Here is a 24,707-nt window from a genome sequence, read left to right on the forward strand (position 1 = left end):
CTCTCTCCTCCCTCTCTCTCTGCTCCCCTCAACGCCACGTGTTTGCACATGCACACACTCTCCCTCTTTCTACTCTTTTTAAAATAAAAAGATCTTCAGAAAGAAAGAAAGAAAGAAAGAAAGAAAGAAAGAAAGAAAGAAAGAAAAAGACTGATTGATTCACTCAGGCTTCTGTGTGAAGAAATTGGATGTGGATAAGATTGGAAAAACAGACCAGTTAGGAGAATGCAGTATTAATCCACGTGAGAGATGACTGTGGCCTGAACTGGGGTAATTCAGTGGGTAGGAAGAAAGTAGGCAAATTTGAAAGGCATTAGAGATTAGAGTAGGCAAAGGATTGAACTGATTGAGTCGATGAAGGGAAGAAATAGGGATGTTTCCAGCCCATCTGTGATGGGACCAATCCTCTAAATCCAACAGTTTACAAAAAGTATGGAGAATGACATTACATGTTACATTACACCAGGGAGATGCAAGTGGCAAAATCCAGATTGTGAGACAATCCTCACAAACAAAACTTCCAAGCTTTTCCAGGAATAATCTGCAAGGGGAAGCCTTTGGGTCAGTGGTCCTCAATGACATGGGGTTTTGCACCTCTACTGGATATGTGACAGTCTGGAGATATTTGCACTACCTGAGGAGTGCTCAGGTTGGCATCTGAAGGCCTAGGATGATGCTAAACATTACTTTACACAACTTTACACAAGACAGTCCCCATAACAGTTGTCAACGCCCAGGGTCAACTGTGCTGATGTTAGAAAACCCTGCTGGAGATTATAAGATACTTAAAAGGCATATCAACATAACTTAAATTTATGGGCCTTCATATTAAAACATACTTAAAGAACAGATACTTATTATGTATTTACAAACACTGACTGGTTATTGGATAATACTAACAACTCACTATTTAATTTTAGATGTGGCAGTGGTATTACATTTTTTAAAAAGTCTTTATTTTTTAGAAGTGTATATTGAAATGCTGATGAATGAAATTATATGATATGGGGATATATTATATGGGGGGAATAATAAAGAGATGGGGATGAATGATATTTAATAGGACTGGGTAAGGATAGGTGGGGGACTTGCTACCGTTATCCCACCTATTTTTGCTGAGTAAAGAGCTTGACTTGGGACTCCATCCCAGGATCCTGAGATCATGATCCGAGCCAAAGGCAGAGGCTTAACCCACTGAGTCACCCAGGCGCCCCAAATAATTACTGATTTTAACCAAGTAAAATCTCCAATTTTTTTCCTGTCTATTATGTTCTATTATATTTTGTCATATAAAAAGTTATTACTATCCTGATGTTACCTATTTACATTTTGCTATATTTTAAAATAGCTAATTCTATTTAGCTTTTAACTTACTTAAAAGTTTGCTAGACATTTTTCTAAATAGTTAATTGTTGGCACTAATTATTAAATGATTCATTAACTTGCGATATCCAATAGCATCTTAAAATACAATATAATATGTGCTAGGATCTGTTTCTGTGCAGCCAATTTACAATTTATAACTGTGCATGCCAAACAATTTACAAATTGTTTATCTATCTTGACATATTTTTATGATATTATTTATTAATCATCATTTATGTTTATTGTTTATTAAAATGTGTTTTATACTTTATACTGTGTTTTATATTTTTTAGGATGTCTTCATATCATTATGTCATTATAACTAAAATTTTTTCTAGAGTTTTTTTCACCATAGTTTTTTGGATAACTACTAGAATCTATTATTGAAATTTTAGTGTTATTCTATTTTGCCTTTGGAATTATTTCAGATATATAAAGAAATTTGGGGGAGATTCAACATCTTAAACAATTTTATTTTCTCAAATAGGTAAAAGTTTATCTTTCAATTTTCCTTAATATTTCTAAGTACATTTTGCAGCAGTATTCTGATGGATACTGTACATTTCTTATAAAGTTTAGTACTGAGAATTGTGTGTTTTGTTTCTGTTGTGGGGAGATTTTTAAAGTTTTCTAACTGTATGTAACATTGTATGTGAAACTACTGAATTTTATATTATATTTTCTTTCTGGGCATTGACACTCACTACTTTTGTTTCATTTAAAAGATTAATTTTCCTGAATTTTCTGATAAGAAAAATAATTCACATTTAATACCAGTTTGTAGCCATATTTCTGATAGGTAACTATTTTGATTGTGTCATATAACAGAATTTCAAAGTTCAAACAGATTATATTCTTGCTTCTTTTCTACTTCGTAAAAAAAATTTTAAAAGAGTTTATTTATTTATTTGAGAGGGAGCAAGAGAAAGAGAGCTAGAGTGCACCAGCAGGGAGAGGCGCAAAGTGAGAAGGAGAAGCAGACTCCCCATAGAGCAGGAAGCTTGATGCAGGGCTGATCCCAGGACCTGGAGATGTTCTGAGCAGAAGGCAGATGCCTAACCAACTGAGCCCCTCAGGTGCCTCTTCTTGCTTCTTGTTTAAAGCACGATTCTTTTGTATAGAGATTTAAAGCAAGTTAAAATTAAACAAGTTAATAACATAAAATCATGTCACATGATTTCACTACACACACAAAAAAGACAAACTCAAACTTGAACCACCATATTCATAATCATCTAAAATCAGTATGCATTACCTAATTCATTTCTATCATAGTGTGATGGTCGTGTAATATCCACAATGAGTAACAGTGAAACTCAAGACTGGAAGCCAGAAACATTTCTGGCAATAGTAAAAATTTCTGACTTAGGGTTGTAAAATAAAATAGCTTGGTAAGAGCAGGGATGTCTTCGGGGAAGTAAACTTTGCATCGTTTGGGTGGAGAAAAGCAGTACAGATAAAGACAGCAAGAAGCCACTTGGAAACTGGGGATGCTTAGATAATCGGTATCAGGATAACTGAAATCCACAAAAATTTCCAGTTCTCACTTTGCTTTGCTCGAAGGAATACACATTCTGTGTTGCCTGCGGAATATTTATATAGATTAGTTATTTTTCTCAGCTTGAATTTATAAATGTGTGTCATACAAATGGTAAGGTTTTCTAAAAGTATTTATCTTTTAAAAACTTCAAACCTTGTAAAAAGAAGTGAAAATGCTTTTCACACAATGCTTTTTGGACAAATAAGAAAACTCTTCACTTTCAAAACCAGTTAAGTATTATAACCTGTTGTATACCAAGGAAAGGCTAAATAGATGCCAAATGTCTTATGATCATGTGTCTTTACTTTCATAAATAACTAGTGTTCAAATACCTTTAATGTTTTTGCAAGATTTAGTTCATATGCTTAAATGATGTCACAGCGGTAACACTATCTAGAAAATTTTTATAATAAATTTCCAGTCGAGTTATTGCAATGGACATGTTTAAGAGAATCAAATCTTCATAGTATCTTGTTCAGCTACAGCCCTAATCAAGTCCTCAAATCATGCCTTTCTATAATGTAAGATAAATGATTAAGGGTCCATTTTGTTGTTAATTCCCATTAACACTGATGAGCCCCAAGCATTCGTATCAAAAGCAGAATAGACTCTTGAAGAAATAAGAAATCTTAAATATCTTAAAGAGGTGAGATATTCAAAATGTCTAAATTTGATAGCACTTCTTCAAGATCATCATCGTCTTAAGCAGAGTACTGAAAGGTGTTGGCAATTCAATCAGGAGAAGGCACCCCTTTCTCTAAACCAGTGCTGAACAATGGCTCCTGAATGATGTAGAGGGAAGCTCTTCTGAAAATACTCTCATTTGTTTGTACCCAAAGCTCTACTGTAAATGCCACCAACTACCTGTAAGCACTGAAGACTTTCTAGCACTAGAAAAATAAATGAACATCAGTGCCAAATTGCTCCCTACGAACTTGTTTCTGGGTCTGTCTCAGCTCTGCATATAATCTTCTTTATTAAGAAGCTGGCTCTTTCTGCCTCCTGTTTTTCTGTTTTAGAAACAATTTATAGAGTCTCTTTACAATCATGGGGTAAAAAATGTCTTCTTTGTAGGATTCTGATATAGTAGGAATCCTTCACTACCTATAGCTACCAGCAAGCTCAAAATTCTATTAAGCAAATTCTAAAAACATGTAATTCCAATGATGTCTATTTATATCTTCTTAATTCTCTTTTCTTATGAAACATTATGGATGCATATCTGTGGAGCTGAGAGGCTGAGTGGTCTCAACAATTTCCCTTCACATTATTTATTTTACCAAAGATTGCTTTTAAAGTCTAATTACCTGCCAAGGCTAATGCTACCTTTCACTTTCAAATTTCCCTTGCTCTAATGTACAGAGAGATTTTTTTGTCAAATTGGGTTAAGAATGGCAATAATAGCAAATAAAAACCTAAATTAAGGAAGAGAGTGTAAATAAATTTTTAATCATACAAAATTTAATACTTATGTTAAGGAATGAAATATTAAAAGTCATCTTATACAGACTGCATTTATATCAGAGCTGAATTTAAAGTTGTGAAGCTTTGAGTGATATGATAATCATGTTTTTCCCCCTTCAGTTGTACTAAGGGATTGAAATTTATATACTCAATAACTAGAAAAGTATCATAAAGGATCAGACTGGAGGAATCTGTCTCTCTCCATTTTTTGCTGTCACTCCCACCGTGATTTTAATATTCTTCCTATGTCTTTGCTGGTTTCTTGTGCCAAACATTGTTTTCAAACACAGACGGTTTTGAAATGAGTACTATAAACTGCATGTTTCCTAGCATATACATGCATTTTACAGGTACTACAATGAAATCTTTAACAATATGAAATGAAAAATAGAGAATGGCTAAGTCTCCTGCCAGTTTCAAACTTTACCAAACAGACTTGTTTTAAGTCTTAAATGTAAACTATTTTTATCACTTGACTCAAGCTTTATTATCTTTCTGAAACATGAAGGAAAAGAGTATCTTTCACAAACCAAACTACATCACATTTGCTTTATCCATGGTTTTCAAATGTTTTGGGCAAAATTCCAGAGACCCTGATGGATTTTATGCATTTAATTCACGTTAAACTGGAGTTGTGATTTATACAGCTACGGGATGCTGGAGTTTTTTCCCTCCGAGTACTGGCCAGAACATATTGTTAATTTATTGGATTCTTTGTGGAAAGTGATGTATGCATTATTTGAAAACAGTAAAGTAGCTTCAATGAGTCATATAAATATATTCAATATCTTATGAAAAAAAGCATAAAACTTAAATAAGGATAACTGGTCTTTTCTTGGATTAGATTGGAGATGTGATAAATGTTTCTTTTCATTAAACGATTACTGTATAATTGAAAGAAACAAGGCAGGAGTTGCTCTAGCTACGTAAGCCTTTTGTGCAGCTATACATAAACGTCTATAGGCATCTCTTTCTCTTGCTTTCACAAAAGTGAAATACAGTCATGCACGTATAATGGAATTTATCTTGAATTAGCATTAGAAAAATAAAGTTTAGAAAAAGCACCCCATCACTTGTTTATGATATGTTATCTATAATTATGAAATGACAATGCATTAATTGTATCATAAGACACAGAGGTTTATTTTGCGAAACACAAATATTTTCTTTTTCTGATGAACAGAAGGCATATGTGAGAATTGTAAAACATTTTTTTAAGTGATACCATGCCTTCTCGAGATTGTGGTTCCTACAGCCTCTTCCCTTGCTTCCATTCTCTTGGGTTTCTATCACAAAGGGAGCACACGCTTTTCAAGTTAAGTCAACTCTGGACATCTGATTTATGGAATGCCAATCAGATATTTTGACTCTGGACCATGTCTTCCCTTAATGTCCCTTCACTGAATGTTACCACTGATGAGTTACTCACCAATGGTATTCACCACTGTAATTCACTCATGCTTCAATGTGTTTCTGTTAGGAGACGGAGCTGAATCCCAAACACCGGACTTAAGTAGGTGACTTTGGCTCTCTTGCTGATCAATTGTTCATTGAATAAGCAAATCTGTCTATAAAAACTTCAGTCCTAAACAATTATCATTAGGTCCTAAATAATAACAGATCATTTCAGACCTTGGGAAAAATTGTTCTATACTCATTAATATTTTCTGTGAATATTACATGCTTTATACAAGCCATTCTTAACATAGGTTATGGAGAGAGTGGTTTCTTCTTCTACTTGTGCAGCTAATAAAACTACCAGAACACTCGTAAAATGGCACAGTTTTGGGGATATGACCCAGTTAAAAATATTGTCAGTGCCACTGACAATATTTTGGAATATTTTAGAAAGTAGTTTAGAATAGAACTTTCCATGAATGAATAACTAACAAGTAAACCATAAAGCCCAGATTTGAAAAGGCAAAGATATTCTTGGTGTTTTAAAAAGAGAAACATTATCTTTCAGAATTTTGTTTTATTTTGAACTATTAATGGTCTTCTTATGTTAAGTAGCCAGCACTTATTAAAACCAAATGTCTCAGATTCTTTATAATAAATTAACATGAAAACAATTATGAAAGGAGTGGGCCATGATCTGTCATTCTAGAGCAATCACAATGCTTGTGCAGGTGTGATCTGCCCTACCCTGAGGGGGTGCCATTGACTTTTGTGTATGGTAACTCCCTTCCACTTCAGACTTTTGGAGGGTCCCAACATACTTGCCTTTATGTGGTAACCCTGCCATTCATTTATGACTTAAGTGAATTTTGTTTTTGATGGGGATGATATTTCAACCCCCTTTTAGCATTAAGGGAACATACCTCGATTTATTTAAAATATGCTTTAAAACTTATATGGTGAAAATGAAAATTCTGTTTGAAAATCCAAATTGTGTCATTATTTGGTGATGAGGCTATGGTAATGAAAAATGAAGTAAGATGAAGTAGGGTTTAAAAATGTTTAACTTTGCCATCTTGATTTTTAATAAAATTTATGTGGACTGGTGATATTTAATTTTATACACAAAGTCTGAATTTTGTTACTCTTTCCACATTGGCTACCTCTCTTTTACATTGAAAAATATAGCTTAAAACTGGAGTGACACTGTGTTAACATTAAGAAAAAAAATCTATGCTACCCAGATTCTTCATCAGAAAACTGAGAACATGCCAGTACAGTTAGAGGGCAACAGAATGAAATCTTAGAAAAAATATGGCTGAAGGAAACCTCTAGAGGTTATCTTTCTGCTTCATCCTGCTGGCTTTAGGCAAATTTTACCTAAACTATTGTAGGCAGATGGGTATCTGGGCTGTTTTAAAAGATCTTGGGGGAAGTAATTCCATAATCTCTTAATATCCCTTTTTATATCTAATCTATCTGTCCATTTAATTTAGTTTATCTTTGGCAGACAAGGATAATGTTACCCTTTAAAATACAATTTGTCATAACCTTGATCATTGAGGTAATGTTTACATATGAAAGAAAAGATGGTGATCTCTTCTGACAGGAAATAATATTGTTATTATAATGTTAAATATGGACTTTAACATTAATTGTCCATGTAAAAGGAGAATAAATTGTGAATTTTGAGACTAACTGAAGCCAAAGATCAAATTCATTATTCTTGATGAGAAGATGTCACCCTCAGAAGGGTATCTAACCTTTTTTCATAAAGAAAAAAATTCTACTTCTAAACGTGGATAGACTCTTTCCCCAACAGCTCTTATGAACACAGTGACTACTGCTAAAATTTGTGCAGAAGCCTGGTTTTCAGTGCCTTCATATTTAGTGGTTAGTGCCTGTCTGTGCTGCATTAGTAATATACTTATAACTAACTATACATTGTCACTCTTCAAATTATCATCATTGTTAATAAATGAACTAAACACAAATTCATTTTCAAAAAATTTTAAATAAAAAGAATCTTATATTTTTGCCTTCTCAGAATTTTCTTATAATTTTAACAAAGACATATTATTTTATAATTTCAGAGATATGACTATTTTGGAACTCATATGCAAATTTGTGTAGTCCTTTTCTAAGGAGTTAAATGAACACAGTTTTTTGTTTTTTTGTTTTTTTGGTTATACTAAAACCCTTCATTTGAAACTGCCTGTCTCATTTCTTTAGAGTTGGGCCAGCCAGCCAATTAAAAGGAGTAAAATTGGATGGATGGATGGGAAAAAAAACCAATCACCAAAAATAAAATCTTTATTTTTATTGTATAATATTATGCATATGTAACATCAGATATTTTATTTTACTTTCAGCTAAAATTGAAACAAATACAGGAGCTATTAAATAAGTTCAGTGATTAAAATTTCCTTTTTTAAATTCATTACTCCTTTGGTTTGGTTCCAAAAAATGTTTCACTTTCCTCTGTTCTAGTCAACATTGGGTTTTGTGTATTCTGTTGTAATGCCTTTTTTAATTTTAAATGATGCTTAGTTTTCTTCAGTTCATTATGGAAAACAGATGTTCTCAAATACAGCTACTTCCAAACATGTATCAAATCTCTGCACGAGAGTTTCTGTAATTTGTAGAGTTCTGGTTTTCAGTGTCACCATATTTGGATTTGTAAAACTATGTTGCATGCCACTTCAGTAGTAAACCATTTGTAGTTCTTCATCCATTATATGTCCTTTATATATTTTTAAGAATTTGGTCTTTAAACACAGAATTCAAGGATTTCAGATTTCAGGCCATCCCTTGTGTGTTTGTAGAACAATCTTAGCATATGAAAATGAGCCAAAGGTTTAGTGCCATTTTAATTTTCCAAAGATAAAGTTTCTCTAAGAATGAGCTGTTCAACTAAAAAATTTGTATAATGAGGGCAAAAACTACGGCAAAGAAATTTAAAGAATGTTGCTGTTTAAAATCCACCCCCCCAAAAAAAGAACCAAGTTTTTGATTGGGTTTTAACTGGTGACAGGTGGTGATTGAATATCAAGAATAAGCAATTGTTTTCAATCCTATATGAGTGCGTCATGTTTGTGTGTAGGTATGTGCATGTATATAGATCTTCGGCACTATGTCATATCAATTCTACTAACCCTATGTGGTATAGACAACTAACAAGTAGACCTCCATTTCATCAAGCAAAGAATCAACACCTTAATGGTTGAAGCCATGGGAGCATATCCAGGAAGAAGGTCTTCATTAATATATTCATGATGTATTTCAATGTTTACATTTTCAGCTCAAAGGGTCACCTCATAAATGACACAATGAATACATGTACATTTTCTGTTTTTATATTCGTTTCATATCACTGTAAGAGCAATACCTTTTTTCATGTTCGTACATTGAATTACTACATTCACCTCTTGTGGATTTTCCTTGCATAAGAAAAATCATTGCACTACAGCATGAATAATATAGCCAAATAGGTATTATTATTTTAATGTACATTTCTATCAGGTACAATGGAATGCTCAAATATACTTAACCTTTTCCAATATTTTGTCCTATAAATTCTCAAGTCTATCTTATACACTCTAAACTGTATTTCCTGCTCCATTTACATTTGCAAACACTTGTTTCTGTTTTGGACTCATAATTTCTGCTATCCTCTATAGACACTTCTTTATGAACTTATCAGCTGTAAGAGGCTTTGATGCCAGAGCAATTTTTTTTCAATTAATACACATTTGCATTTCAGTGTAGCACCACATAATTTATTTGCATTTCAAAATAAGTCCTGTTTAAATATCGGTATTTTTCAATTAATTAAACTTTTACCATACGTTTTCCCATATATTAGTCAGAATTCTTCTTTTTTTCATATCCATGAAGTAAGTGGCATTCTTTTACATAGACATGAAATACTGGGATATTAAACATAGGATACTCAACATTTCCACAAACAAATTTATATTTCTGTTTTTCATGAAACATGGGAATCTCTTGTCTTATCTTTTATTTCCTATAAAGAAATGGATGTAGAAAAAAATTTCCTTGATTCTAGTAGATGAAAAGTAACAGGAGAAATGCTATCATAAAGAGTAGCTGCCACCTAGCCTCAGTGAAAGGGAGACAATAGGGGATGATGGATGGAAGGGGACTAAAGGATTGAAGAAAACACGTACCATGTAAGATGGTGAGCCACAACCATTTTTTAGCTCATTAATGCCACATTATAATCTGGGCATAGTTTTACAATTGACCTGATGTATGAAATGATATGTGAAGTATCCTTCTCACATTAGGGTAGCTAAGAACAAAATACTCAGTGGCCAAATTTGGCTCAAGGACCACAAGATGGTGACTCTGCTTTAACACAAGGTTGTTGTTGTTTTTTAATCTGTAATAGTATTATTCAGCCTTATCACTTTATTAAGTTTTTTTTCAAATAGCATCTCATTAAAAAGATATAATACTGTCCTTTGAGAAAGACTCTTTTTGCTTTGTTAATGATACACACACACAAAAATCTGTTATAAATTTACCAGGAATTACAAGGAATTTTTCAAAATATTTTGAATTTGGGATGGCTACAAGTATGACTCCAGAGTCCAATGACCGTGGGTAAACAACCTTTTGTATCTTAATGATCTTCTGTAATATTAGGAAATAATGGCTCATACTAGTATGATTTCTGTGGGAATTAAACATAATAAATATGTTGAATATCAGCCTACTCTGATGCATTTTTTAAAAAATAGACTATTTTTTTAAAGAGCAGTCTTAGGTTCACAGCAAAACTTAGTGGAAAGTGAAGAGAGTTCTCATACACTCCTGCCCCCCAGCATGAATAGCCCCCTCACTATCAGTATCTCACACCAGAGTGGTGTATTTGCTACAGTTAATGAACCTACACTGACACATCATTATGACCCAAAACCTATAGTTTACACTGGGGTTCACTTTTGGTGTTTTGACATTCTATGGGTTTGGACAAATACGTCCATCCACCATGGCAGTATAATACAGAGTATTTTCACTGCCTAAAAATTCTTCCCTTATCAATCCCTTCCTCTCTTCAACCGCTGGCAACCACTGATCTTTTTACTCTCTCTAAAATTTTGGCTTTTCCAGAATGTCATATAATTCAGATCGTTAGTTATTTTAGTTATTTAGTCTTTTCAGATTATCTTCTTTCACTTGAAAATATGCATTGGGGGTCTTTCCTTGTCTTTTCATAAATTGATAGTTTATATCTTTTTAGCACCAAATAATATTCTGCTGTCTGGATGTACAATTTATCTATTCACGTACTGAAAGACGTGTTGGTGGTTTCCAAATTTTGGCAGTTACGAATAAAACTGCTATAAATATCCATGTGTGGGTTTTTGGGTAGATGTAAGTTTTCGACTCATTTGGGTTGAAATAGAACCCAAGAGTGCTATTGCTGGATTGTATGGTATGAGTATGCTTAATTTTATAAGAAACTGCCAAATAATCTTCCAAAGTGGCTATACCACTTTGCATTCCCACCAGTTACAAATGAGAATTCCTCATCCCATCCTTGCCAGTATTAGGTGATTTCAGTGTTTTGGATTTTCACCATTTAAAAAAAGCATAAAGAGGTATCTCATTGTTGTTTTAATTTGCATTTCTCTAATGACACATGCTATTGTGCATATTTTCATATGCCTATTTGCCATCTGTATATCTTCTTTGGTGAGGTGTCTGTTCAGGCCTTTTGCTTACTTTTTTCATCAAGTTGTTCATTTTCTTGTTGAGCTGTTAGAATTCTTTTTTTAAAAAAATATTTTATTTATTTATTTGACAGAGAGAGAGAGACAACAAGAGAGGGAATAGAAGTAGGCTCCCCACTGAGCAGGGAGCCTGATGTGGGGCTTGATCCCAGGACTCTGGGATCATGACCTGAGCTGAAGGTCATGCTTAACAACTGAGCCACCCAGGTGCCCCGAGCTGTAAGAAGTCAGTATATTTTGGATAACAGTCCTTTATCAGTTACATCTTTTGCAAATATTACCTTCAAACCTGTGGCTTATAGTCTCATTTTTTTGACAGTGTCTTTTGCAGAGAAGATTTTAATTTTAATGAAGCTCAGCTAATCAATTTCTTTTATGGATTGTGCCTTTGGTCTTATATCTCAAAAGTCATCACCAAACCCAGCAAATTCTAGATGTATGATCCAATGAGTTGAATTTTGTGAAGAACGTAAGATTTGTGCTTAGATTAATTCTTTTGCTGCAGTTGTCTAGTTGTCTCAGCATCATTTGTTTGAAAAGACTATCATTTTTGCCCCATGGCACTGCCTTTGTTTCCTTGTCAAAAATCAGTTGATGAAATTTATGTGGTTCTATTTATGGGCTCTCTACATTGTCCCAATGTATTATTTGTCTATTCTTTCATCAATACCACACTGTTTTGATTATTGTAGCTTCATGGTAAGTCTTGAGGTAGGGTAGTATTAGGGCTCTAACTTTGTTTTTATCCTTCAAAATTGTGCTGGTTGTTCTTGATTTTTTCTCTTGCCATGCAAACTTTAGAATTAGTGTGCTGATATCCATAAAATAACATAATGGGATTTTGACTGGAATTGTGTTGAATCTATAGATCCAGTTAGGAAGAACTGAGATTTTTTTTTAGTTATTCAAATATAATTAACATACAATGCTACATTATTTGCAGTTGTAAAATAAAATGATTCAACAATTCTATACATTCCTCAGTGCTCATAAGGATAAGTGTGTGCTTAATACCGTTTATCTATTCCCCCCATTCCCATTGCCCCCAACCACCTCTTCTCTGGAACCGATAAGGGAAATCTGTGTCTCATGACAGCCCACTGAGCCAGCAAAGGAGTCCCAGTCCCTGTCCCGGAGCTCTTCTGGGTTCTTCTCTTTGCTCCGCATCCTGCCCATATCAGTAGGGTTCCTCCCCCTGGCCCACTTCGTATGAGTGGCAAAAGCACAAGTATGTGGAAGTAGGGGGTATAAATTACCCCCTTTGTTTGTACTCAGGGCTCGACCTTTGGAGATCACTCTCTTCTGAGCCCACTGATGTCAAATAAACCTCTCATCCTCCAAGATCTCCAAGTGCCACTTGGTTCTCCTATAGGTCGATCTAGTCCAGGTTCTGTAACTGAACCATCAGTCAGTTTATTCTCTGACAAACTGGCAGATTCTAAGAACTGACATCTTGGTAATATGGTCTTCCTATTCATGAACATGGACTATTTCTCTAATTATTTAGTTCTTTGATTTTTTTCATCAGAGTTCAAAATTTTCCTCATATAGATCTTGTACACATTTTGTTAGACTTATACCTGCTCTGTCTTTTTAAGACCTTAGTAAACAATAGTCATTCTTATTTAACAAAATTAAAATAAAAAAATTAAAATGGCATTATCAACTGAAAGTGACATATTCCCATAGATATATTTGAAGGAGTCAATAGTGATTTAAATAAACATGTTCTGGTATGATTTCAAAGAATTAGTGAGTGCTCATTGATAGGTATATGGGTGTCTGTAATATCATCTATACTTTCGTTATGCCTAAATATTCAAAAAATTAAAACATAAAAACTTCAGCCGTACAAATTGGTCATAATAGTATAGCAAAGACCAAAGCCATATTTCCCAGCTTTAAATCCCAGTCCACTAATGTGTAAGTAGAGGCAAGTTATTTAACCTCTTTGTTCATACACTTCCTCAGCTACAAATGATAAGAATAAATTAGCTCATTGGGTCATTGAAATTAAACTTTAGAAATAATGCTAGATATATACTTAGCAATATGCAACTACTAAATAATATATTATTTTAGTGACTTCTGAAAATAAATGGAGTTTTTAAGAATAAAATGTATTTAATTTTGATATGAAAGACATATATGCTCACCACAAAAAAACAGAAGGGAACATTAACATTTCCGTCTTTTTTTCCTGTATTTTTCCTGATTCATGACTTTTTGTTTGTTTTCTTTTATATAATTGTGTTCCTATTATATATACAATCTGGAATCCTGGCAGTTTCTTTTTCACTTATATTATGACAAGAATTTGCCTATTTTTTATAAAAAGATCTATTTATTTACTTGAGAGAGAGAGAAAGACAAGGAGGGACAGAGGAAGGAGAGAATTTCAAGCTGACTCCCTGCTGAGCACAGAGCCCAATGCAAGGGCTCAATCTCATGACCCTATGATCATGATCTGAATTGAAACTAAGAGTCAGAGGGTCAACCTATTTAGCCACCCTGGTGCCCCAAGAATATGCCCATTTTTTTTTTTAAAGATTTTATTTATCTATTTGACAGACAGAGATCACAAGTAGGCAGAGAGGCAGGCAGAGAGAGAGAGGAAGGGAAGCAGGCTCCCTGCTGAGCAGAGAGCCTGATGCAGGGCTTGATCCCAGCACCCTGAGACCATGACCTCAGCCGAAGGCAGAGGCTTAACCCACCGAGCCACCCAGGCACCCTGAACATGCCCATTCTTTAAAAAATATTTTATTTATTTATCTTGAGATAGATAGAGAGAAAGAGTGAGTGAACGAGAGTGCCCAAGAAGTGGGAGCATGCAGTCTCCCCTCTGAGCAGGGAACCCAGAACAGGACTCCATCCCAGGATCCTGGGATCATGACCTGAGCCAAAGTCAGACACTTAACCTACTGACTCACCGAGGTGCCCTGATTTTGCCCATTTTTAAGTAAACACTTTTTAATAGATGGGAAACATTCTGCCTAATGGTTTTCTTAAACTATCATTGGTCATTTAGACTGCATCCCATTTTCAGTTACTTCAATAATCTTTTTTTTTTTTTTAAGATCTTATTATTTGACAGAGAGAGAGATATCACAAGTAGGCAAAGAGGCAGGCAGAGAGAGAGGGGGAAGCGGGCTCCCTGGTGAGCAGGGAGCCGGATGCAGGGTACGATCCCAGGACACTGAGGTCATGACCTGAGCCAAAGGCAGAGCCTTAACCCACTGAGCTACCCAGGAGCCCCTACTTCAATAACCTTAATGAATATTTTTTACTGGGGCTTATTTCCTTAGGATACTTGATTATGCAAATTTTTTTATGATTAAAAACTTTTTTTTTTTTTTAGAGAAAGAGAGAAAGAAAGTGTGAGCAAGGGCAGGGAGGGGCAGAGCCAGAAGGAGAGAGAAATCTTAAGCAGGCTCCATGCTTAGCATGGAGCCTGATGTGGGGCTCAATCTCACAACCCTGAGATCATGACTTGAGCCAAAATCCAGCGTTGGACATATAACTGACTGAGGAGGTACCCTTTACTACAGAAAGATTTTAAAAAATGGCTTCTATTACATTAAGTATGGATATTAATCAAATCAACTAAACAAATCTGAGTATATTGGTATAATGGAAATTGCAAGTAGGGAGGCTTTATATAAAGATATAAGAAATAATTCTACATTATTCAGTGCAAAGCATCTGCACGCATGAAGTTAGTTATATGATAGCCTTCTCAGCCAAACCTCCAACAGACTTGATAATTTATATTCAAGTATACATACATCTTTAATTTCATGAGCTAGACATGAACATTAATATTATTAATTTATACACACAATAACTTTATGTTATATCTTGATACAGAATAATGTCTGTATTGGGGAAAGAAAATTCTGTATATATGTCTAACTTTAGGTATAACCATTATTAAAAGAAGTAAGCTTGATTATATTAAGATGAGAAAGTATGACTGGTAGATTCAAACAATACGTTGTAATGACTTAGAAAATTGGGAAAAAACTTAGAACCCCATTCCAGGCTTCTCATACTTTTTAACACCTCCAAAAATATATTGTTTTGATTGTCTCTAACTTCCCACTGCTCTTTTCTCAAATGCAATCTTTGTAGTGTGGGTTTTCCTACAAAACAAGTCATACTCTTGAGTCATAAATATTGTTTTCAACTGCTGTTTCTAGATGGCATAAGATAACCAATATGATCTCATTGAACTGGCACAATTCAAGCCAAAGACAAAAAAACTGAAGCTTCAGATAACCTGTGGAGAATTACGCCCCCAAAATGTAAACATTCATTGGCATTCTTGAACTACTGAAATGATTTCAAAAAGCCACCTACTGACAACATAAGAGCCATCAGATTCTCAGAAAAAACACATGCCTTTATCAAAATCATATCTCTTGGCTTCTACTCTGATATGTTACCAATTCCCATGTTAGTTTTTTGACAATTCAAATATACAATAATTTAACTATTTATAATAATTGGAACAAATGAAGTTATAATGAAAGAAAAGTAATAACGAGGGAAAAAGTTGATAGTTAAATTATAGGTAATGCCAGTTTTATAAACATAACATACACGTTATGTTATGTTTTAGACGTTAGTTTTAAGCTCTTCTACTGTTATACATATATTTTTGTATATACATGTGAATTGGTAAAAATAGATCTATCTTTATATAAAGAGGTTGGTTTTTTGGGGGAGGGGGATGAGAGGTAAATGAGAAAAACAGAATGCAGAAAAACTTGGGCTATTTTCTATGGGAGACATCCATATTGGAAAATGCTAAATCTATTATTGATTCCTAATTACCAGTATCCCACAACAACAAAGGCCAGTCTTCAGGAGACTTAGAATTATCCAGACCAAATCAGTGATATCAATGAAATGAATGAAGAGTAGGCTGTGAGCCTTCTAAGTGCTTAGCATTTTGTGTTTGATTAGTAAAATTAAGGTGGAGTTCTTAATGTTAGCAATTTTATTGAAAAGGGTAGAGACACATTGGCATTTCCAAAGCTCTAAAAATTAGGGGTTTGCTTCATCTCTTTCCAAAGAGTAAGAAGCATAATACAATTTCTGCAAAGTAGGCTTTATACAAAGCACTAACATTTAACCTAAATACATTTCTCTCTCAGTACATCAAGTTCTTAATTGCCAAGCATATATTACCAAACAGAAATTGAAGATAAATGAATATTTTATGTGTAGTCTCCAAAGGGATAAGAATTAAAAATTAAATTAAAAGGCACTTGCCAATGTTTTAATTTGCCAGTTAAAAAAGCAAACACAAATATTTGATGCTGACTATATTTTAAATTCCTTAAATCTAATTCAGTCAATCTCAGTAGTTGTAATTTGTAACTAAATAGGATTTTCTCGAATCTTACCAGAACATAATGCTGACAACAACAACAAAACGGTAACTGCTTTTACTTCTTAATTTATTCTTGCTCTGCTATCATTTGAATTGCCATTGGGTAGCAAAAATAACTAACACTTTTTGAATATTTATTATATGCCAGACATTCATCTGAGTATTTTACATGTATTTGATTATTTAAACCCTACAAGAACGCTATGGAATATATTGTATTATCATTCCCACTTCATAGAACAGAAAACTGAGGCCCTGCTAGGTTAAGTGACTTGAACAGGATCCTGAAGCTACTATGTAGCAATCTACGTAGGAGATGTGGAAATCCATACTCACAATATCCATACAACACCATAATGTAGTGAAATCTCAAAGTGTGTATTTGTTAATGTCGGGTAGACTGACAGTTTTTAGTTCATTTCTCAATGACCTGGAATATGTCTTAACACATTCTACAATATTTTTATTTCCAAAGGTAAAATGAAGATTAGATTTAATTATATAGAAGGCCTTTAGAAATCACTTTCATAAAAGAGAAAAACCAAATTTTCTTTTAAAACATCAACAAAAATGCTAGGAAATCACAGGTTCTACTACCTTGTTTAATTCCTCTGTATAAAAAAATTAAATCATGTTGTGTTAAATCCATATAACATAAGGCTGTTATCCATGGGTTGCTTTGAATTTTCTTTAAATTCTTTCTACAGCACTGTATTTATCCCAAGTTAGTAAATCCCTTTAAACCCCTATTTTGTGGCTCTCTGCCATGTGCTCTTTTTACCTAGAGGGTAAACCTAATGTTTAACTGTGTCCTTCTATTTGCCTTAAGTAAAAGAAAACTCTAATATGTCAATTACAGCCAGCTCTCAATTATCTGTTGTCACGGGACAGAGACTACAATAGCAAGGATAATTTAAATCCAAGAATAATTAGAAAGTCTAATTTTGACATTATTTTTATTCCTCCCTCTAACAAATCTTCCCTGTTTGAACTGAAATAAGTAGAAAAATAGACTTAATCAAATATTACCCATTTCTTGGTTTAAGTTTCCATTTCTCTCTCTTTCTTTCTTTCTTTCTTTCTTTCTTTCTTTCTTTCTTTCTTTTAATGCCTCTGATAGACTGGTACAAAGGCTAATTTGGATAGAAATCTATCAAAAGACATTCCAAAAACTGAATGAAAAAAGTAGTTAATATGTGAAAACCTCTCATATTCATTGATTATTTAAGAGATTCTCAGATAAATTTGGGGGGCATTATGAAGGTAGGTCTTACCTGAATTTCCCTGAGAAAGAGACCATTCCCTTCCCCCCCCATTTGAAGTTTCAGATATCTTTATTTCTTTTTTCCAGATTTGATCATCTCGCCAGTCACTGGGCTGGTGCCATCCCATATCCCAGTGATATTAGCACTCCATTGACATCTGACACAGTGCCTTCAGTCTGGAACCTCACAGCCAATCAGAGTTGATGATATTGTATTAATGGTTCCATAATAAAATGAAAAAGATGGCCTTCATTCTGATGAAAGCTGTAAAGTAGCTATTGTGCTTGTTTGGTATTGCAAGGCCCAAATGTATTATTTATGCAATTTTTCCTTTGAAAGAAAAACTGAAAGAGCAGATTTCATTTTATAGCATTCAGTCAAAGCTATTGTCTCATGAATGTGAACATTTCTGCATTTTATTTCCTGAGTGTAGAAGGCATTTTTCAGAGATCATCTAAGTAGGGATTTAAAAGTTTAAAAACTGCTTTTAAAATAGGTAAGCCCTAATGACTGGATCTATTATTCATCCTGGTAGATAAACTAAATCAACACATGCCACATGAAAACTTGAACCTAGTTGGGGTCATAATTTTCAAGGTCTTGGCTCATCATTAAGACTTTCCATTTGTTTTAGGAAAACAGAATGAAGTCAGGAATTTTATCGTAAAGTAAGTTATCAAGAACAAATGTACATAATAATAAAATATATAAAAAATATTAAATTTTGTCTGAGATTTCATTCTGTAATTGTTGTATAGTAGTTTCATTCTCAAAAAAAAAAAGAGGTGATAATATCTAAGAAAAGTATGAAAAAAATAATCTACTTAGAGGGGAAAAAAGAACCACAAGTGACAACAAATTATAATGTAAAAAACAGGTTAATGATGATAAAATGAGGTAATAATTTTCTTATTTTTCCATTTTCTTATTTGAACATCATAAACCCTACAAAGTTAGGTTTAATATGTGCCTTTATTTATTTTTCTTAAAGCAAGTTTTTACCCAATGTGGGGCTTGAACTCACCACCTCAAAATCAAGAATCACATGTTCTACAGTGGAGCCAGCCAGGAGTCAGAAAAGGGAACTGATGCTCCAGAGATGAGGTAGACTGCCCAAGGGCACAGCAGTTTCAGTGACAGATCTGGGACCTGTTTTTCGTCTTCTGATTCCAACACAATGTTTCCTCTACTATTCCATGGTTCATTTGTATCCAGTGGTCACTTGTGAGCTACTAATGGTGAGGGCTTCCTACTAAAAATTAATAACAAATTAATCAAACAAATGAATTTCCTATCAAAGAATGCATTCTAAGCCCCATTTTTATAAGTCCATGGGAAATTCAAATTTTCTAACTTTTCTCCTTTTTTTTCTTAAAAAGGTATCTATGTTAGAAAATTTCAGTATTTTTCTCAAGTGAGACTCCAGGGAACTAGTTTTCAGTCTTCTCTATATTTCAGCCTTTTTCCACTTCCTCCTCTATCTCTTTTGCAAGAACTAATTAAGCTGGTCTCCTCTGTAGTCATTTTCATTCTCATTTATAAAAAAACATTTTCTTAAAGTCCCATTTGTGTGCCTTTATAGCACATAAGGGAGTCTGCATTAGATCCTACCCTCTGGGAATGTAAACCTTCTAGCTTCTCCCAGTCTACTCGAAAATTCGGAATTGTAAAATACTGTTTTTCTCCTAAAAACAAAATCTCAAATCTCACTGAGCCAACCCTTACTCTCTTCATTCCTTCTCTTCTTCACCCCTGGTGGGAAAAGCAACTTTTGGTATAATATTATATCACGTTTTTATTAGGAAATACTGTACACTATGCTATGATAGCAAAACCTAGTTTTATTTTTCACAGATGTGACATTTTGAACCATGTGGAAGACACAAACCTACTCTTATTCTTGAGGCAAGGAAGAATTTGTCTCTGCCTCTTAAGTGAGATCCAGGAGTGATATCATCTGGTCCCTGTGGTCTCCAGCTAGGATTTGAAAGGGATCCAAGAGCAAGAGCTGGGATAGTTAAAGGAATAAGGGAACCTGGATATAGAATGAATTTCTGGATGGTCAATTTAAGACTGAAGCTATAGGGTACTAAGCATAAACACTAATGTTTCTCTAAGCATTGCTTGTGTGTTCATGATCAGAATTTTTCTTTCTGGTCTCAAAGTACTTATGTACTCACTTCTAGACAGTGGTTTATGATGGAAGGGTCCACTCACAAGACAGAGGTCCTTACCAAATTTTACGCACCCGAAACAATTGAGAGCTTAGAAAACAACGAAATGAGAATGGAAGTATGTATGTGAGTGGTGTCACACTTCTATTTTTAAAATGTGTCATCTAGTAATGAGATTTTTTTCCGAGGAATCTGAAAATTTACTGTGGGGCTGAGGTTGTTCCACTGTGGTGCACGATGACTTTGAAATATATGAGGTATTCTGAGACACACTAGGTCTGACTGGGAAAGACATTTCAGGTAAGGTAATGCCAGACTTAACTACTCTGAAATAACCCTGGGAAGTACTGTGCCACTGGTGTAGCTGGGAGCTGACTCGGCACCATTTTGGAAATGGAAGTGAAGTGCCTTGAATCAGAACTTCCAGGGTTAGAAGTAGCTTTCATTATGAAATTCACTTTTCTAGTATCCAACTGGTTCCTGTACCGCAAAGCCCGGAGTAAACTCCTCTAGTTCTGATGTCACCTGGTAGGTACCCCTCTGATGCAGGTAGAAAGAATACAGTAACTCTAATTTGGGCAGTTTTTATTCCACTCTTTGATTCCACAACAGATGCGAATCATTTTAGAATGTCTCTCTTGTTTTCTTCTTTCTCATTTTGCCATTTTCTCATTTTGCCATACATGAGAAAAAGCTATGCTCTTCCCCACTGACACCAAAAGCCATATTTTCCCAGTGATTGGTGATTTTCCCAGATTTTCCTACCCATAATCCCATCAGCCTTAACTCATACATTCTTTCTTCCCTTCATTAATGAGCTCATTCTACAAATACTAGTTAGGCATTTATTATGTGTCAGACTCTGGTAAGGACACACTCTCTGTCCCTGTAGAGGTTACACTCTAAAAACCAGAAACAGTCATGTAAATAAATATTTTAAGAAATTCTAGGGCTTGTGAGAAAAACACGTGCATATTTAAATGGAATGCAATGAACTATTTCACTCAGGGGCAGACTTCAAAAAAGAAATAGTTCCTAAACTTTGCAGACATAAATATTTCTATAAGTATATTTCCATTATTAAACATATTTTCAATTTCACTGTTAACATCAGAATTTGTTGAGTTTATATGGACTCTATCCATAGTTTAGAGTAATGTGATGCCTCTGGATAGTCACATTAGGATTTCTGATTCCATACTTAAATTCAAGGTAAGGGCCTACGTGACATAAGCAACCATGACTTCTTTGTCTCAAGCTAACTTCCTAAATTAAAAGTAGGAGTGGGTACACTGCCATCTCCACCAGGCAGATTACCACGTAAACCACTTCTGGCTATTTCAGGTAAGTTTTCCAGAACGAAGTATTTATGTCTCTTGATCCCATTTTGATTATTAGGAATGAGAAGCCAAGTCTGGCCTAAAGTTGGTTTAGTTTGGTGTATAGGCATTCGGAAATACCATCTGGAGTTTAGGAAACAATGTTTGATTTAACCAGAGGTAGAGGGATAAAGAAGATAAAATTTCTTCGGCAAACTTATCATAAGCTGTCTACAGGCTCTCATATATTATGAATACAGCACGGCCATTTTTTCAATTAAAGGAAAAAATATAACCATCAGGTTGTATGACAAATATTTATTCATCCCCAACTGAATGGTGCAAGAAGAGTAAAGAGAGAAAGTAGGATCAGAATGCATCACCGAAGCCACAGTACTCAGTCGGTGTTGTTAAGCACTGAAGGTTTACACAGAGCCGCACCGCGCTGCAGCAGGCACATTCCAAAGTGATTTTTCTGCAATCAGAGTTTCATTCATTACCCAATTTTCATGCAACTCCCCGGCATTTGAAATATGTTTCAAGGTAGACTCCCCAAGGGCTTTTCCCCTCCCATAATAACTGATCTGCGGTGTCCAAAGATAGATCTAAATATCTTTGGTGCAAATTACTTGAGGCCTGCAGAGCATGATTCTCTGTCATCTTCATCACATTTCACACCTACAGAACTGATAACAGATTAATATCGAGGCTGAAAATATTTCATCAGCGTCTCTGGCTAAGGCATCTTGCATTATTTTATCTAGGGGCGCCAATAAAAGGAGGAGGGGGCTCAGGAAGAAAAAAAATTTATTTGCACTCAGGAGGAAAAAAAAAAAAAGAATTTCCTTTAGTATTATGAGAAAGGCGACAAAGCTGGTCCTGGCAAAGTTCTCTGCTCCGATTATGTATACACTTTTATTCAATCATTGTATCGCTCTGTGTCTGACATTTGGTCAATAGTGCAATCTACCACCGATCAGAATAAAACAGCCACCCCAGAGCACCTTGGAATTTCATTAGTTTCCTTTCAATGTAGTCCTTATAACTAGATGTTTATTTGGAAACACAAATTTAAAGTTCAATTCTGTACCTTGTCAATATTAGTAAAAAGTCACGGCTCCTAGACGTTACTGTAAACCTGATTTTTTCATTTGTTTGTTTATTCATTCATTCATTCATTCATTCAGTTGGAAAAAAGGAGTTGAGGGAGGGAGAGTAGGGCATAAGAAGGAAATATTAAAAAATGAAATTTGAAATAAAAAAGGGTTGGAGATAATTTTTACTGGTACAGAAGACTTATTTCTTTAGTAGTCTGGGTTATAAGTATCAAAGTGCAAAAATGCCAGACAAAAATAATTTTACACAAGTATTTAATCTCATATATTGTAAAGAGTATTGAAAGTAAAGACTGGTGGGAAAACAGCGACATTAACACACAATATTACTAATTACAAGGAAACAGCACAATGGGGTTACAGAAACGGGTTTGGTTTTACCCAGTCTCAGATGTGAACAGAGGCTCAACCATAAATTAGCTGTGGGCTTTGACATAAGTTGTCTTAAACCTCAATTTTCTCATCTGAAAATGGGGTAGCGACACCAACTTGACAAGCTAGACAGGAGATGGAACATGATAAAATATATTGCTAAGGTGACATTGTAAGCTCTTAATATTCATTTCATCTCCACTCTTCTATCTTTTTGTATAACAATCAGAATAAGAATTAGCCAGTAATCTTCCTGCTTTAAAATTATTTTTATTAACTTTCATAATTCCTTATTTATTCTTTCAAGGTCTGTTGTGTACCAAATTAATAGAGATGTTTTAAGGTTGTAGAGGAATAAATGAATGAATGAATCAGCTAAAGAATCTGAGAAATGATGTCCTCACAAGAATAAGTCAAATGCTGTGAGTATTTATATTAAAGCTTTTTTTTTTTTTTTTTTTTTTTTTTTTAAAGGACAGAGAAAATTTGAGGGGCAAGGGGCAGGGAGAAAGAGAGAGAATCTTTTTTTTTTTTTTTTTTAAAGATTTTATTTATTTATTTGACAGAGAGAAATCACAAGTAGATGGAGAGGCAGGCAGAGAGAGAGAGAGGGAAGCAGGCTCCCTGCTGAGCAGAGAGCCCGATGCGGGCCTCGATCCCAGGACCCTGAGATCATGACCTGAGCCAAAGGCAGCGGCTTAACCCACTGAGCCACCCAGGCGCCCAAGAGAGAGAATCTTAAGTAGGCTCCTTCCCAGTGCGGAGCTCCATCTCAAGACCCTGAGCTCATGACCTGAGCTGAAATCAAGAGTCAGATGCTTAACTGATGACTGAACCACCCATGTGCCCCCAAAGCTTTCTAAGGAAAGAAATTTGATTAGTAAATTATAAGATTCTCTCCTTTTTATTGGGCTAATACTGGTTAAATACTTTAACAGAGAGTACTGAAAGAATATGGTCAAGGCATTATTGGTGTGTCACACTTAGTCTTAAAATGTTATCTGTTTTTAGATAAAGAGAAATACCAATAAACTCGTAAAAGAGACCAAACCACCTGGTGTAACGGTAGAATTGACAACTTACAGTTTTCTAATAAAATACATTTCATTGCATCGTAACACATTTTTAACTTCTCTCCTTTTATACTATCAATACACAGAGCCATTCACATTCTGTCCTTGTGTGTGTGTGTGTTTCTTCATTTTGGTTTAGAAGCGAAAGATTCATTTTCTAAATTACTGTGTGTAATACCACATGCAATATTAAACTTCCCATTCACACTTTAGTTTTGATCTTCAGTTTCAATAGTTTTCATATGCTTTAAGCCAGCTATTAAATATTATCCTATGTTTTATTTTTGCCATAATAATGATTTTGAATATTGTGTTGGAGTTTAATCTATTTTTATTGGTTTATAAAAAAGTACAAATACATCAGGACACTGTAATATTAATCATCTCAAAAGAATGCCATATTTTTATAGCGTCTCTTTGGAGATTCACATTTTACATGAAGCTTTACATTTTCTAGTGATA

This window comes from Mustela erminea, chromosome 6 (assembly GCF_009829155.1).
Source record: "Mustela erminea isolate mMusErm1 chromosome 6, mMusErm1.Pri, whole genome shotgun sequence".
Lineage (NCBI taxonomy): Eukaryota > Metazoa > Chordata > Mammalia > Carnivora > Mustelidae > Mustela > Mustela erminea.